Genomic DNA, 15,930 nt, shown 5'->3' on the forward strand with positions numbered 1-15,930 from the left:
TAATCAACCAATGTTGCATTTTTTTTGTTTGAAATATTTAAAATAACAGTTGGGAAAATCACAGGGTAAATAATGGTTTCTGAAGTCAAGGCAATCATAGGTACTATATAGTATTTTGTCTGTAATGGTATAACAAATCTCACTTATAGTTTTGCCCTATAAGATTTATGTTGTCCCCCAATATTCATTTTTATCACAGTATGTTTCCTATATTTTTATGTGTTCACACTGTTGAAGAGAAATGTTTCACTATTCACTTCAGTAGACTCTCTGCTGCCCTCTTCCCAGCCAATGATTGTTGCTGGTAATCAAGTGAAAATAAGATCTGAAGAGTTAGAAGGATATGTACAAGGATTAGTCTTGTACATAAATTACCTGCCTAGTGTACACAGACTTTGAAGAAATTACCAACTTTTACTAAATATAGAAACTCACACCTCTTTTTGATACATTGAACAATAATACTTAATTACTGTACTAAATCTAGTTATTATCTAGCTCTGCATCCTTCAAGAAACATTCCATTTTAAATATTTGATGGCAGTAATTAAGGGTATGCTATTGTTAAATCTTTATTATGGCCTATGTATATCTTAATTTTAGAAACACACAAAACCTTTTTTTATTTAAATATAAATTGATACTTCTGACTTAATTACATGGCAATAATTCACTCAAAAGATTATGGTGATACCATAAACAGAAAGTTTTGAAGTTCAAGTAATTGTTAAATGCCAAAAGTAGTTGTTTCCTATTTAGGAGTATAATCACATTGGGAACATAGGTTGGAGTAGGAAAAAAAATCTTTTATGTTACAGCCTGTTACGACTATAGCTGTTATGGCAGATTTTGGAAGCAGGTGTTTTGTTTACATTGTTCCATTTTGATTTCACGATTTAGGATGAGAAATCAAAATTTAACAATAACAGAATCATTTACTCTATAAGATTGATGGATAGATTTTGCCTTTTTTTTCTATTTTAAATCTCTCTAAAGCAAATGGTTTGTATAGACAGTGTTTTAAACTATAAAACCCCTCCATAAATTTCAGAGAACTAAATATGTAAGATTTTATCATAATTTGCATTAATTGTTTTAATGGGCATCTGAATATTTTTAATTTGTATTAGGTATTATAGAGAATTCAGGTAATAGCTCCCAAAAGAGTATATTACTCTGTTTCACTGGATACTGTTGCTGTTAGACTTTTTGAAGGGTGTGTCTTAGTACTTTCTGATGCAGAACTGAAAACTCCAAAGAAAAATAGAAAACCATTGCATGTATTAACAACTAGAACATCTGACAAGCTCATCTCTGAATGGGCTTCTACTCTTAAGTGCCAAATTATTTGCCAGCTTGACTCCACTGGACCTGTTGAGGATTTCAACCTAACATTTTAGGAAAGTAAAATAGGACATCCACAATTAAGGATGAAGATACTCTCATATTTCTACTAAGCTGTAAGCAAAAGACTGAAGGAGCTCAAGCTGTTTAGCTTATCAAAGAGGATGCTAAGGGGTGGTTAACCTTGATGACAATCTATGAGTACCTACATGGGGAACAGAAATTTGATAGTAGAAGGCTCTTCAGTCTAACAGACAAATGAGTAACAAGATCCAATGGTTAGAGTTTGAAAGTAAATAAATTTAGACTCCAAATTAGGTGTGCATTTTTTAACAGTGAGAGTAAATGACGTGTTGTGGTTTATTCTTCCTCAATGCAAATCTTAAAATCAAGACTGGATTTTTTAAAGTGTGTGTCTACACTACTGCTGGAAGCATGCTTCCCATCTTGAGTAGACAGATGCGCTAGCTCTCATTGAGCTGGCATGCTAAAAATAACTGTGTAGCCAGGGGTAACACAGGTGGTAGCATGGGCTAGCCACCTGAGTGCAAACTCACCCAGACTCCCTGGGTACATATTCGGGTGGTTAGCCAACCTACTGCCCATACTAGCCTCAGATACACTGCTATTTTTAGCATGATAGCTCAATCAGAACTAGTGTAAGTCTCTCTTCTAGAGCTGGGGAGAATGCTCCCAGCTGCAGTGTAGATGAAAGAGACACTCAAGTTGAAACAGAAATTAATTTAGGGAAGTCCTATGGCCTGTGCTAGGCAAGAGGTCAGACAAGATGATCAGTGTTCCCTTCTCACTTTATAATGTAGTAATCTGAGCCAAAGAAGAGATTTGGATCTTGTGTCTGTATATTTGCAAAGGTAGGAGAAGTAGATGTGTGAAGAGAAGAGAAAGGATTGAAACGGAGGCAATAAGGAAGAACAGCAGCAGAAACACAGGAAAGGAGAATATGAAATAAGAAGAGGAAAAAAGAAGCAGGTTGGACACGTGGTCCTTCCTAAAGCATATTCACCTCCAAATGTCATAATGTCACTGTCACACTAATTTTTTTGGAGCAGTACATGATATTGTGGTAATGTTTAATAAAGGAAAGGAGAGAAATACAGAGGAAATGGAGGAAGAGGCACCAATTTTTTAAATTTAAAATTTTGACAGCATACCTGTAAAAGAAAAGCTAAAAGATCTTCATAATTGAACTGTTCTCTGTGAGAGAAATTATTTTTCTAGACTAAAAATGTGTGACCAAATGATGCATCCAAAATACCCTGCAAATTACTGCTTCATTCTTCTCTTCATTCTTCATTGTAATGCTTCATTCTCCTCATATTTGCTTCCCAGCTGGAGGATACAATGAACAGCCTTTTCAAGTTCCAGTTTCAGAATTTAACTTATAAAATTAAAAAATAATTCAGGTATTTAGAAACTTTAAACTCCCTTTAAAACTCCTTTCCTTTACCACCCAACTGATGGAAAGGTGTATAGAGAGCCAGCTCTTACCTTCTGAAGCTGTTCAACCTACAGCTCAAATATTCAAGAATGAAATTGATTCAATATTTTTTCAATACTGATTTTTAAAAGTTACAATATTCACTTTTCTCAGCAGAAAGTTTTTTTTTTGTCTTCTACAATGCCTAGTCTAGATATGCCTTTCTCTAGTGTGAAGTAATCTTCCCCCGAAGGAAAGGGAAGTGAGTGAACTGATGTTTTCCTTTCTTCCATCCCCAGCTTTCCCTTACAGTCAGAGAGAGCACTATGTGCTTCACATTTTTACTGTAGATGATTTTAAACATCTTACTTTGTGGGAACTGAAAAACATTACAAAGCCCTTTCTGCTGATCATGATCGTCTTGTCTTTTCTTGCCATATACTCGGTTGGATCATGCCAACTAGTGACCAATCCAGTGGTGTGTTTGGAACTTTGGTAAACTTGAGCTAATAAGGCAAAAGGCGACGACTGGGAGCTACTGGCCAGTATCTTGAACAACCTTCCGGGTAATTATTGGAATTACTGCTGGACCATATGCATGCTCCACTCCTTCCTATGGCACCCACTCTGGCAGCTTTTGTCATACTGCCTGTATTCACAGTGTCACTTTGGTTGCTTCATGGAACATCATTAGCAGTCTTTCATACTCAGACTCCTGCACCACCCATCCTCAAATACATACCACATGACCTCGGTAATAATCCCTCCCAAACTCACAAATGTAGAAGAGTCAACATGGTATGTTATTTTTCCACAGCCTGTGCCCAAGTGTCTTCCGCCAGTCATCCTTTCTGAGTGTAGGAAAGGCTTCTGCATCTTTACGTGCAGCTGTTTTTCACAGTGGAAGAAAATGCATCACTGCCAGATTTTGCACCCAGATACAAATTATGACATTACATTAATATCAGTTTTTTTTCTCCTTTAAAAAAACTGCAACTTGTCTTTAGTCCTTGACCTTGGGGATTCAATTTCTGATGAATGATAGGGAACTGTGCCAGATTTTGCAACTCCTCATTTGTCCCCAGCTCTGATCCATGGGATGCAGTTTCTGATGGAAAGTCTAGGTCAAAAAGTGCTAGTCGTGGCCCAGAGCTCTGATAACCTGGTGATAAAATTTCTTATACAGTGTGTCATCCATCAGAAATTATGTCCCTGATCTGTCTCCATCCTAGGTTTAAGGAATAGTTTGTAATCAATGAAAGGGAAACACCTTAGAAATAGCTTCTCCCACCTACTCTTTGCTCTTGTCTGATGGGTAACAATTTTTGCCAGGTGTTCCCCCAAGAAGTTCAAACCCTTCTTAAGCAAGGGTAAATTTTAAAGCAACACTTTCATTTTAAAAGTTATAAGAATATCATTATCTTCATTTAGTTTTAAGTAAACGTTATCTTTTACTTAGAACATTTCATGGAGTCTAAATATATTTGGAATATCTTTTAAATTGATACTGTAAAATGGTGTAATTTATTAACATTCTGTTTGGGAAGGATACCAGAATCAAAACTATATAAACATACACATAGTAATCTTCATTCTTCACTACTTTTCACCTTGTGTAGCTGTTTATACCTCTTCAAAGTGAGGGGGGGTGCACAGCAGCTGTAAAATGCTGCCACTCTGTTTTGGTAATGTTTTACATCCACTTGTCATTTACACCTATGCAAAGTGGATATAAAACGTTATAAAAAGGTAGTATTTTATACTCACTTTGCACACAGAGGTGTGAATGATTGCACATGGTACAAAGTAATGGAGATTCAAGCTCATTAGTTTTATCAAGTGCAAAGAAATGAATATTCTGTCACAACACGCCATCCTTAAGTCTGACCCATGGTAGATTAATTTGCTTAATGCATTTTGAAATCTTGACTTATTTTTTACAAGGGATACCAGCATATGATAAATATAAGTTTATATGTCAATTGACAATAGAATTTCAGGTAACACGGGTATTACTGTTTCTTAATAATGTTGTATATGTACTTTAATAGGAAGTTTTTATAGGAAATATAGTATTTTTGACTTCTGGCAAATTTAAATATATATGTGGAATAGTTTTTGAGGAGGTTCAGTGAATTGATATATAATTTTGGGGTTTTTCTTCCAGAAAGTATTTTGTAATATGTTCATGAGAATATTTATTTATTTTGGGTCAGAGTTAAAGTGATTGTGCTGTGGAATATGCATGTTTGTGCTGTTGATAGGAATAATACAGGCTTATTTAGTCTGATTTTCAGAGGTCCTGACCACTCACAATGCTTTTTGTCTTCAATGCCTGCTCTATGCCAGCTGGGAATCTTCCATGCCTGTTAGCTGGAATCCTCAGGTACCTGGATGAGCTGGGTTTCCAGATGCTTTGTGCTGAGTAGCACAAAACAGCAGGAGGGAGGCAAGGATTTGGCACACAGTTTTGTAAAATGTTAAATAAACTAAACTGATTGCAAAAACTCTGACTTCAGTGTGCCCAGGATTTCACCCAGGTCTTTTCATAGGGTTGTACAGCACTTAGCACAATGAAGCTAAATAAAGGCTGGAAAGCAACATGCATATTGGCCTAGTAAATTTGAAATTGTTGTGGAAGTAATCTGTCAGCAAAACAAAACTGTTTACAAGCAACAGGACATCCCTGGTTTTAATTGGTATAGAAAGCTCTAGTCCATGAAAGTGCACTGTATTGCACAATGAACTGTCTCGCTATCTTTGCTTTGGCCATTGAAATAATTCAGCAACAACCAAGCTATATTCTCCACCCACGTTTAGTTTTCCCCATAAGTTTGAATGGCATAACAATCTGTAAATGTTGAAGTGGCAATTTCTTAAAGACGGCCTGAAGAGGAAATCTGAGTTTGTACCCATGTTTGCTGCTGCTTCAAACAGAGAAGGGCTGAAAGGTTGTTCAGATTTTCTCTTTATTTCTGTCAGATTGTATTTTACTTCAAAAATATCAGGAATGTTAAGTTGTCTCTTCCCTGTTTTTTGCTGGAGAACTGGATAGAAGACTCAAGTGGGCATTGGGAGCCTTCTCATCTTTTAACTGAAGAGGGGATGTTGATTCTTGAAGCAACAGATCTTTTCTTACAAGTGTTTTGAGATAAATAGGTGTCATAAAAACAAAACTGTTTAAACTGTCTGAATAAAATCACTTCTCTGAATCAAGTGCTTAACTGCAAAGGTAAGGATTTAGGCCACAATCCTGCAAACTCACAGACACATACTTAATTTTAAGCACACAAGTAGCCTCACTGAAGTCAATAAGCTCTTACTGAGTGCACTATCTCCATGTACACATTGGGGAGACACAATGAATGTTGCACATACACAGTGTAAAAAGGATATTTTTCATGAAGAAGGGTCTGTGCTTTAGGCTAGCATGTCCACTCAGCCAGGGCAGTTTTCTTGTTTAATTTTTATTGTTGTTTACGAGAAACTCACAACACAGTTACGAAATTATTTTCCAGCATCAAAACCACTTCTGAAAAGTGTTTCATGTTCTCAAATGTTTGGGAACGCACGCTGAATCAAAGGCCAGTGGGCACATTTCTGTTTTACTGGCAGAGCAGATACTGACCTGAGTTAGGTGGGCATCATGTGTACTTCACGTTTGAGTGAATGAATAATATGATAAGGTGAGGGTGCTAACTTTGGTTCAACCCTTAAGATTAAGCACTTCCTCCAACATGTAACTTACAGACACTCATGTAAACAAAAAGAGCAATCTACTTGAGATACATGCTAACAGCAAGGTATACATTATGAAGAGGGTTAGATTGGAGGCTCATCTACACATACATTTGCACTGAAATAAACCCAAAAACAGTGAATTAAAACTGACTTAGTTATTTGGTGCAAGTGGTTTATTTTAAAATAAAATGTATTTTTTTTTTTGAAGAGAGTATCCCACACATAGACTTCCACTGAAAGGTTTTCAGAAAGTGATTGATTTATAAAATTAATACAAGGTTGAGTGTAGACTAGGTCTGTGATCGCTAGAACCACCAGAAATATCACCTACAGGAAGCCAATCATTTCCAGCTCTTCTCATTCCTCTGAGCAAAAACAATCTTAAGGGTAATTGCTGGGGCTCAATTTAAACCACCCCTGCAAAAGCTGTTTTGGAATCCCCATTATCTGTGTACTGTTTCTCAAGATTGCTGAATCCTGAAATTACGGAGGAGCTCATCTGAAGATTAATAGAACTACAGTCTGTGGACGGAGGGCTTGAAGTGATGAAGTATAGGTCAGCCTTCAGGTAGTGACATTTCCTACAAGGTGTAGTGGCGCGCTTTAGGATTTTCAGTCTTTGGGGGCTTATTTGATTAAACTACGCGTTAAGAAACCGCTATGGGCTTTCCCCGCCACCTACTCGCTCCTTAATACTGTCCTCAAATTAAACTTTGTCATGTAACCCAACTCTGTGGTTGGCAAGGGTGGTACAAGAGGGGGAGGGGAGGCGGCCGCTACCCCCAGAAACTCTGTGAATGAGCTGCAAAGGTTTGAACATCCAGCTCAGTGGCTCTCCGGGCGCTGGTTGCTTTCGCGCTCTCCGCCACCTCTCCTGCGCCCCGCAGCGCGTTGCGGAGCGGGGATGCTTCCCCTTCTCTCCACCTGCGGGCGCGTTCCCACCGCCCAGCCCCACCGCGCGCGCTGGGAGCGGGCTCGGCTCTGGGCGGGAGCAGACAGGGTCCCACCCGGCCTTAGGAAGTCGGGGTGGGCGGTGGGGGGGGGGGGGAGAGGTGCCCGCGGACGTGGGGTGCGCTCTGGGGTGGGGGGCGAACTGAGGGCAAAGCCCGCGAGCTGCCCTGGCAGGGATGCTCACCGCTACCCCGCGGAGGGGCTCTCCCCTGCCCGCGGCTCTGAGTCCCCTCCCTGGCCGCTGCCGCCTGCACCGGAGAGCCCACCGGGGACCCCCCCCCGCCGCCGCCGCCGCCGCCGCCGCCGCCCTCGCCCTGCCCGCGGCCTCGCCCCCGCCGGGGCTCGCGCTGAGGGCGGCGGTTAGCGCGCATGCTCTGTTCGCTCGGGCATGCTCGTTAACAGCCGGGGAAGCAAAATGTAACCGTGCGGAGCGAGCGGCTTCTCCGGTACTCGCCCAGCGGAGAGGAGCGGCACCTGCACCTACACCTGCGGCGGGGGCTGAGCGCCGAGCCGCGGCTCGCCTCGGGCTGGCTTCCCGCTGCCCTCTCGCCCCCTGACCCGCCGCGGCCGGTCCCGAGCGAGCGGGGAGCCGCGCGGGGATGCGGGGCGGCAGCGGCGATGTGGATTTACAGTCGCCTGCGCTGTAGCCGCCGGGGAGCGCCGCGAGGGCACCGGAGCTAGAGCCCCTGGCTCGCGGCTCCCGCCGGGGCTGCGCCGGGGCGCTGCTGAAAGTTCCTGCCCGACCCCTCCGGAGGGGTGAGTTCGCCTGGGAGCCGAGCCGAACTTTGCCTCTGCTCTTGGGGCTGCCCGGGGAGCGGAGTGTGTGTGTGTGTGTGTGTGTGTGTGTGTGGGGCGGGCTGCCGCCGCGTGAGTGTCTCATGCCTCCAGGCTGCTCGCCCAGCCTTGACCGCTGCATGCCTCCGACGGGGGACAGCTGCGGGCTTTTCCGAGCAAGGGAGAAACGCACCCGCACCCGAACAGCTGTGCGTGGAGCCGTGCGCCGTCCAGCTGCCTTGGGCGTGTGTGTGCGCATCTGTCGCGGCTGTGTCATGCCGCCCCCCCCCCCCCCCGGTATGGTATAAGCCTGGAAACGCGTCTTCTAGCCATAGCTGGGTTTATAGCGAGTGTGGCTGTGTAATCTAGCTTCCGCACATCAAATATAGGTTGTGTGTGTTTAGCTCTGTGTAGGATGGAGGAATAAACTCTCTCTCTCTCTCTTTTTTTTTTTGCCTATAGGGGGTCTCCTTTGCTCACGGTTGCTGTTCTGCCAGAGCGCTGCGCTCTAACAAGTGGACTGGGTGGATGTGCAGGGTGGCGGGGCTCGCGCGCGCTCTCTCTCTCTCTCTCCGGGCTGGGCTCCTCGCGCGCCCAGAATGATGCTTCCATTGCCCCTCGGTAGGAACCATGCTACTGCCTAATTGGACTACATCCGTGCCAGACGGGGGTTTGGGTGTGTGGCTTCCCCTAACCGTGCTGGAAGCGTAAACTGGGATCTCAGTAAACTTAGCAGAGATACAGTAAGTCTGCAGTATTTCTTCTCGTATTTAAAATTGTGGGGGAGTAGGCAGTAGTGTATGTATAGCTTCTAAGGGAAGTTTTTCTTGAGACACTTGAATTCTAGTTGTATTATTTTTATTAGTACTATTATTTATTTATTTAAAGGGAGATGATAGTACATTTCACATCAAGACCCAAATCCGTGGTGAAGTCAGAGGCTGAGAGAATGAAATGGCTTTCTTTCTGGGTCAGCAACACAATGATCTCTCTCTCCCTTAGTGAACAGGGGATGGGTCTATCTTATTTCTGATTGATCCTTAAAGGTAATCACAATTAAGAATATATTTAAACATTACTGTCTGCCCACCCTTATGTGCTCTGGTCATTGGACAGTTACAGGGGCAATAGATACAAGTAAGAGTTGTAGTGATCTCTGCTCCTAATGCTTTCAGCTATTTGTGTTTTTGTTTTTTCTTTTGTTTTCATGGCTTTCAGCTATAGTTTTAAGTCAAATACTTTAGGCTTTGAAGATGAATGCTAACGCTGTCATGATAATTATATGTAGCCAGAAAGCTCTTTCTAATTGTATGTCGTTCTACCTCAGCCTATGTCAATTTTTGTTAGTAGAGACTAGTAAGTGTGTTTTAATTTCTCTGATCAAATACAGAAATTTCCTCTTTATCTTTGGCTTTAAATTAAAGGTACCCATTCATATTGTGAGAATTAAGCATCTATGGGTTACTGTTTCATTGATCATGTTCATAGTAACCAAAGCTTGTAGATATCCGTCTAGACTGTGTGCTGTTTCTCTCTAGTTGTAATTAACAAGTCAGATGTAGTGTATTGTGAAAACAAACAGCAATGACCAATGTTGTTGTGCAGACACATCACAAATGTCTACTTTATCTCCAAATGTTTTCATATTAACAATTCTGAACTGTATTTGTGTATTCATGTTCTTTTGGCTATTAATTGCCAAGCTTAACTACAAAGTGTAAATGCTTTCATATTTAGAGCACAAACATTCTTGGTACTGTCAAAAAGAACAGTTTATGAATCATAACTAAGCTATATATCAAAGAGCTATACATCAAAATGAGAGGCACATCCTTAACTTACCTATTTTCCTTCTGCCCCGTGTGTGGTTTCTTTCTCTTTACATCCTGTTTTGTGTCTAATTTCCAGTGTTCTGGGTTACTTTATATATTTCCCTCAATTAAATATAAGAATAAAAATATAACTAATGACCATTTTTCCTGCTTGAGCCATATCTGTAATACAAAACCTTTATAACATGCTGAAGTATTTGTAATCTTTGTGGTGGTTTTAAATTAAGAGCTCTTAAAGTTCTTGAGAGTTGAGAGCTCTTAAAACAAGTAATGTGGGAATCTTTCAGTGTTTTTGAATATCACAAATGCATTTTAAATATTATTCACTTTTCTCCCTAAAATTAGTATATACTAAGCAGTAGTTACAAGTTTTCAAGTTGATCTCAAAAGGATATTTTTTTAAATAAAAGGTGTTCTTTGACAATACTTTGTCAAAGAAATAACTGAATGCCTTTTTAAAAGAAAAGATAAACATACCCATATTTCATTTCCCAATTTTGGATTAGGTAAACTTGTCATATAATAAACTAGAAATTAGAAAAGTGATTTTCAGAGGTAAATGAATTATATGGAAAACAAATTACCAGCCTGAAACTTCAAGTGTTAAGATGGGGATGGGGATGTGTTCAAAGTGGCCTACATAATCAAAGTGGCCTACATAAAAATAGCATCTAAATATACAAATGTAAAGATGTTCTATTACAGATATATGTAGAAGCTGTAATACCGTGAAGCCATGGTTGTTCATGTGAACGGTTGCTGTACTTTTTATTGTAACAAAAGCTTGTGCCAGGAAATGATGAACATACACACATACCAGCATAATTGGTTTAACGTATTTTTAAAAATAGGCTGTGTAACCTCCTCTTTAAGTTCATGATACTGCTTCCACTGAAGTTGGAATTCTGAGTATTGGCATTGATGTTAACTGGAAGTGTCAGTATATGATGCTATATGTGGTTCATGATGTTTAAATACTAGGAGTTTAATTTAAAATAATAATTTTAAACTGAAAGGACTTAAAAATGTTTATGGAATAATAATACTTTTTGGGTGCTTTTAATTAACATTTGTACAGTACTCTGATCACTCTGTTAGAGGAGGTGCAGTCCCCATTTTACAGATGGGGAGAATGAGGCACAGATTTTTAGGGTCCCAATCTTGCATCTTTGAAGTTCATGCCAACTGTCAGTGACTTTAGTGGGAGTAGGACTGAACACTAACTTCCCAAAGATCTACACAGTGAATCAGTGACAGCCATGATTAAAGTATAAGAGTCCCTGACTCCTAATCTGATACTTGTATATGTAGATTCACCTGTGTCTAAAATGCATATCCATCATTCAACAAAAGAGAGTTTAACATTAGTGCTTTATGGCAGTGAGAAGCATCAACACAAGGAGATCTGAGTAGAGCTAGGTATGTCTAGCTAATGTATCTTAGCTCATCCAAACTTTTATCAGGTCCTTTGTGCATAGTTTAGTAGTGAGTTAAAATTAGGAGTATATAGTCGTCCTGATCTTTCATAGCCTCACTTGCATGATCAGGCAAGAGATTTTCAGGATTGGGCCCACTATGACTCTCCTCTAAGACATGTAGTAACATACAGTCATGCTTTCATCCCAAGATGATCAGATTTTTCTCTTGTGATCCCTTTCCTTACTTTTATACTTTTTAAATATTTTCATAACTGAAATTGTTGATGATACAGAAAAATTCTAATCCACAGAAACTTTACTATTAAGTAGCCAAAATATTAAAATATGTTGAAAAAAATAAGTTTGTCATTCTATCATTGTTTGTTTTAAAAAATCCTAAATTTTTTCCAGAACATAGCCAACAGATACTTGGTAGTGGTGGTTTGTTTTTGTTTTGCTGTTGCATACATTTACTTTATTTACTTAAACTTCAAACTTCAGGTTTAATCTGCTGTTAATTTATTTCTTATTTGCCTTCATTTCTATGACAATATGGTCTGTTATGAATTTGGATTTAAAATACTATAAAAGATACATTTTAAAAAATAAAATAGACCAAATATGTGTTTATAGTTGGGTGACTAAAGCTGTAATATAGAAACTAACCAGTTTCAAATCAGTTGGCACTAGATGGGGAAACTTGCCATTAGTTTGTATTTAATTTTTCTAGTATTTTAAGTTGCTGTTCAGATAATAAAATTTTCTGAAAGTGAGAAATGAAAAGAGACTTGAACTATTCTCAGCATAATATTACCTTCTCATTTAAGTATATTTTTGAGTAAACATGCTCCTTTTATGAGTGTCAGACTAAAATCACTGACAGGCGAAGTGTTAGCTTGTTGCTTTGGAAGCTTTCACTGAGCACTACTAATTTCTTTAGTCCTAATCGGCAATAGCCTCCGTTTTCTAGTTCATGGCCTCTTATCAGTAGTTACTTCTGCTTATGCCAGGCTGTGTATAGAGTGTTTGTTTTTACAAATGTAGACTACTATTTTCTAGGGATTACAAAGACACTATAAAGCTTACATTTTTGGACCTAACATTTTGATTCAGCCATCTTAACATTTTTTTCCACTCTTTGGCCAATATTTATGATGCAAAGTTTTGTTCATGTGAATGTACACGGAGAAAATTTTAGGCAAGTAGCAGAGATATGTTTAATTAAGAAGCAGAATTTTGGGGGGGGATGAAAAGAAATTTATTTCATATGGGAGTATATAACGGAGCATCATCCAATAGTTGAAAAGGAAAAATATCATGTGAATTACATGACAATTCACATAATGACTTACGAATATCAAATATGGGAATACTGCCTACAAATAGGCTAAAAATCACAAACATTGGCAAATAAATAAAAAATACATAAAAACATTGATCTAGTTGTAGACAGTTTGAAGAGGGAAAGGGGTTTTGGGTCAGATGCTTAGCTGGTTTAAATGAGCATGGATGGATTGACTTAATAAATCATTAGAAGTGATAAATTTGGCCTGCTCTATTAAGAACATTGCATCCAAACACTTCAATTAAAAAACTTTATTTTTCCAATTTTGAAGTATTTCAAACTAGGCTCATTCTTACAGAAATGGAAACTTGTAGAGCTCCAACTCTCATCTATTTCCTTCAGTTTCCGTGGTAACTGATAGCGAACTGTTGAGATTAAGATGAAGACTCCGCAAAAATAATGATTTTAAAACTTCCTTTTACCTTATTTTCTCCTATCAGACCTCTGTTTCCATGGAAATAGTACTGAAAGGCAGTAGGCATCCAGCAGCTGAGTCAGAAGTCACACTTAGTAGTTTCAGATTCTTGCTGGGAAGTGAGACTCCAAGGTGGCAAAAGTCTGTAGTCCTTTAAATTTGGCTTAAAGGTAGATTTGTAAAAGTAGTAGGGAAAAATGCTGGCCCCTTCTGCTTCTTTTGATAGTTACAGTCTGAGTTCATTTTATTAATCATTTTCCTGAGTTCACAATGCCCATTTTACCACAGTCAATTACTTTATTGATCATACATACTTTCTGTAGCATAAATATGTGGGGACAACATCAACCAAAGCAGTGAGTTTTTTTGGGAGAGCCCCGTGAACAGGAGCCATTTGCTTGAACATGGCAATGGGAAGGGAGGCTCTCTGAGCTATACTTGTTTAGGGGAAACATGCCATATAAAAATAAGACACATGTGGCATTGTCTGCCTTACATACAGTTTTAAAAAAATTAGGAATAAATAATATGAGCGTAAAGCTGATATCAAACACTGCACATCAAACATTGGTCAGGTGTTCTATGGTATATCTTAGCCATCAGTGCTTAGAGACAGAGAATGAGTGGGATAACGGGGATGGGGACGCAGGGTGGTGAAGTCCAAAGCTTAGGGATCTGTTTATGGCTTTAGAAGCCACTGCCATGTTAAGAGGGGAATCACACCAATGGCAATTGCTTGAAGTATTCTGCCTAGGGAGAGAATGGGCAGGCAGAATGCTTATAGAAGTGCTGAGTGAGTGAGTGCATTCTGAAGTGGCAATTACTGTATCCTTTAAAAGAATTGTACATAACCTGCCTTCAAATATTGGCAAATGTGGAGGGAGGACAGGGCTGTAGCTACACAGCCCCACCACACCCCTTTTTGATGTCCAGTACACCTTGTGGCACTATATCTTCTACTTGGGGAGCAGAACAGCAGGATTCTGGATGTCCCTTACATGGGTGTTCAAGTGTCTTAATATACCATTCTCCTCTGTCCCCATACACACAACTTATGCATGCATCTTCATAAAGATGGTCAGAATCTGCCCCCTAGTGAATATTAATAGCCCTTAACATATATTTAACCTTTTAAGTGATCACTAATTTTTCTGTGTTTTTTTTTTGGTATGAAAAAATAGAAGATAATAAACTAATAACTAATTAACATTATAGTGGTTTTTGTGTTTTCAAAACACACTCCAGTAGTCACAGTCTCATCACATGCTGTATTTAATTGCCCTAGAGTCTAACAATTTCTTTCTTGATTAGTGCCTGCAGCCAAATTTCTTCTGTAAACTTTTAACCAATAACCCTTGAGCCACCTCTGTGTTGAGGGACAGTGATTAAAAAGAACACAAAGCAGGAAAAATGAATCTTGTTTTTGGAGGAAAGCTTAAAGTCATGGTGCAAGTGTACACTAAAGGTTCAAATACCCAAAGGTAAATACACTTTGAGTTCTTTTTAAAGTCATGAGATTGTAAAATCTCTTGATTTTTGTGGTTGTTGTTTTGGGGTTTTTTTCCGGGTGAAGAGGGGCTTGACTTACGAATGCTTGACTTACTTGACTTGAATGCTTGGGACTGGCAATGCTGCACATTTAAAAAAAAAACAAACCCTGCCCTTTGTTCTTTCAGAATTGTGGATTTTGTGGTTTAAGATCTTAAAGTGGCTTAATTAGTGTAAATCAAACCACAGTTCTATTTAGACCCCTCTAAAATAATTTAAGATCTTACATCAGTTTATATTGCAGGCATGGGAGGCACCTGTGTTGCCTGAACTGTTCCCTTTCCCATAGAAGGATATATGCATATACACGTATGGAAGCCTGGAATACTAACAGATGCTAATCACCTTTTGACAAGCTTGATTATCAGTGCACAGTTTACTAATAATTATGGAAGCATTGAGGTTTGCAGATGAAACAGAACATTCTCCGTTCCACACTCTAAGGACAGACTGTTGTCTTTCAAGTGTACATGCTAATTTTTTCCAGGCCATTTGAATTTTCAGTTACTTTTTTTTTCCCTATAACATTTTGTAACTTTGGCAAAGAAAACATTTAAAAATATTCACTATTTTAAAAACAAATTCCCCAAGCATTTAATTTTTTTTGTCTCCCTTTTACATGAAATACCAATCACCAGGTTCTCCAGACTATTCTCTCACATGACCTGGTAATATCAGGGATATAGATCACTTCTCAGAATCGCATCAGCCACACTATCAGAGGCTCGTTCACCTGCGCATCTACCAATGTGATATATGCCATCATGTGCCAGCAATGCCCCTCTGCCATGTACATTGGCCAAACTGGACAGTCTCTACGTAAAAGAATAAATGGACACAAATCAGACGTCAAGAATTATAACATTAAAAAGCCAGTCGGAGAACACTTCAGTCTCTTTGGTCACTCGATTACAGACCTAAAAGTGGCAATTCTTCAACAAAAAAACTTCAAAAACAGACTCCAACAAGAGACTGCTGAATTGGAATTAATTTGCAAACTGGATACAATTAATTTAGGCTTGAATAAAGACTGGGAGTGGATGGGTCATTACACAAAGTAAAACTATTTCCCCTTGTTTATTTCCCCTCCTACTGTTCTTGTAAAGTGCTGGAAATGGCCCACC

At 39.4% G+C, this 15,930-nt stretch overlaps 1 protein-coding gene across 1 annotated transcript in view; it reads left to right on the forward strand.

Annotated features, from left to right (window-relative positions):
* The first annotated feature begins 7,871 nt into the window (after positions 1–7,871).
* The window catches only part of TENM1 (teneurin transmembrane protein 1), a 535,025-nt gene continuing 526,966 nt past the window's right edge, over positions 7,872–15,930 (forward strand). Inside the window, exons 1-3 of the mRNA XM_084638540.1 lie at positions 7,872–8,230; positions 8,711–8,991; positions 9,137–9,294. The gene's annotated coding sequence lies outside the window, so the exon portion shown is untranslated. The remainder of the gene's footprint in view (positions 8,231–8,710; positions 8,992–9,136; positions 9,295–15,930) is intronic.

Source organism: Lepidochelys olivacea, assembly GCF_965140295.1.
Source record: "Lepidochelys olivacea isolate rLepOli2 genome assembly, chromosome: 9".
Lineage (NCBI taxonomy): Eukaryota > Metazoa > Chordata > Testudines > Cheloniidae > Lepidochelys > Lepidochelys olivacea.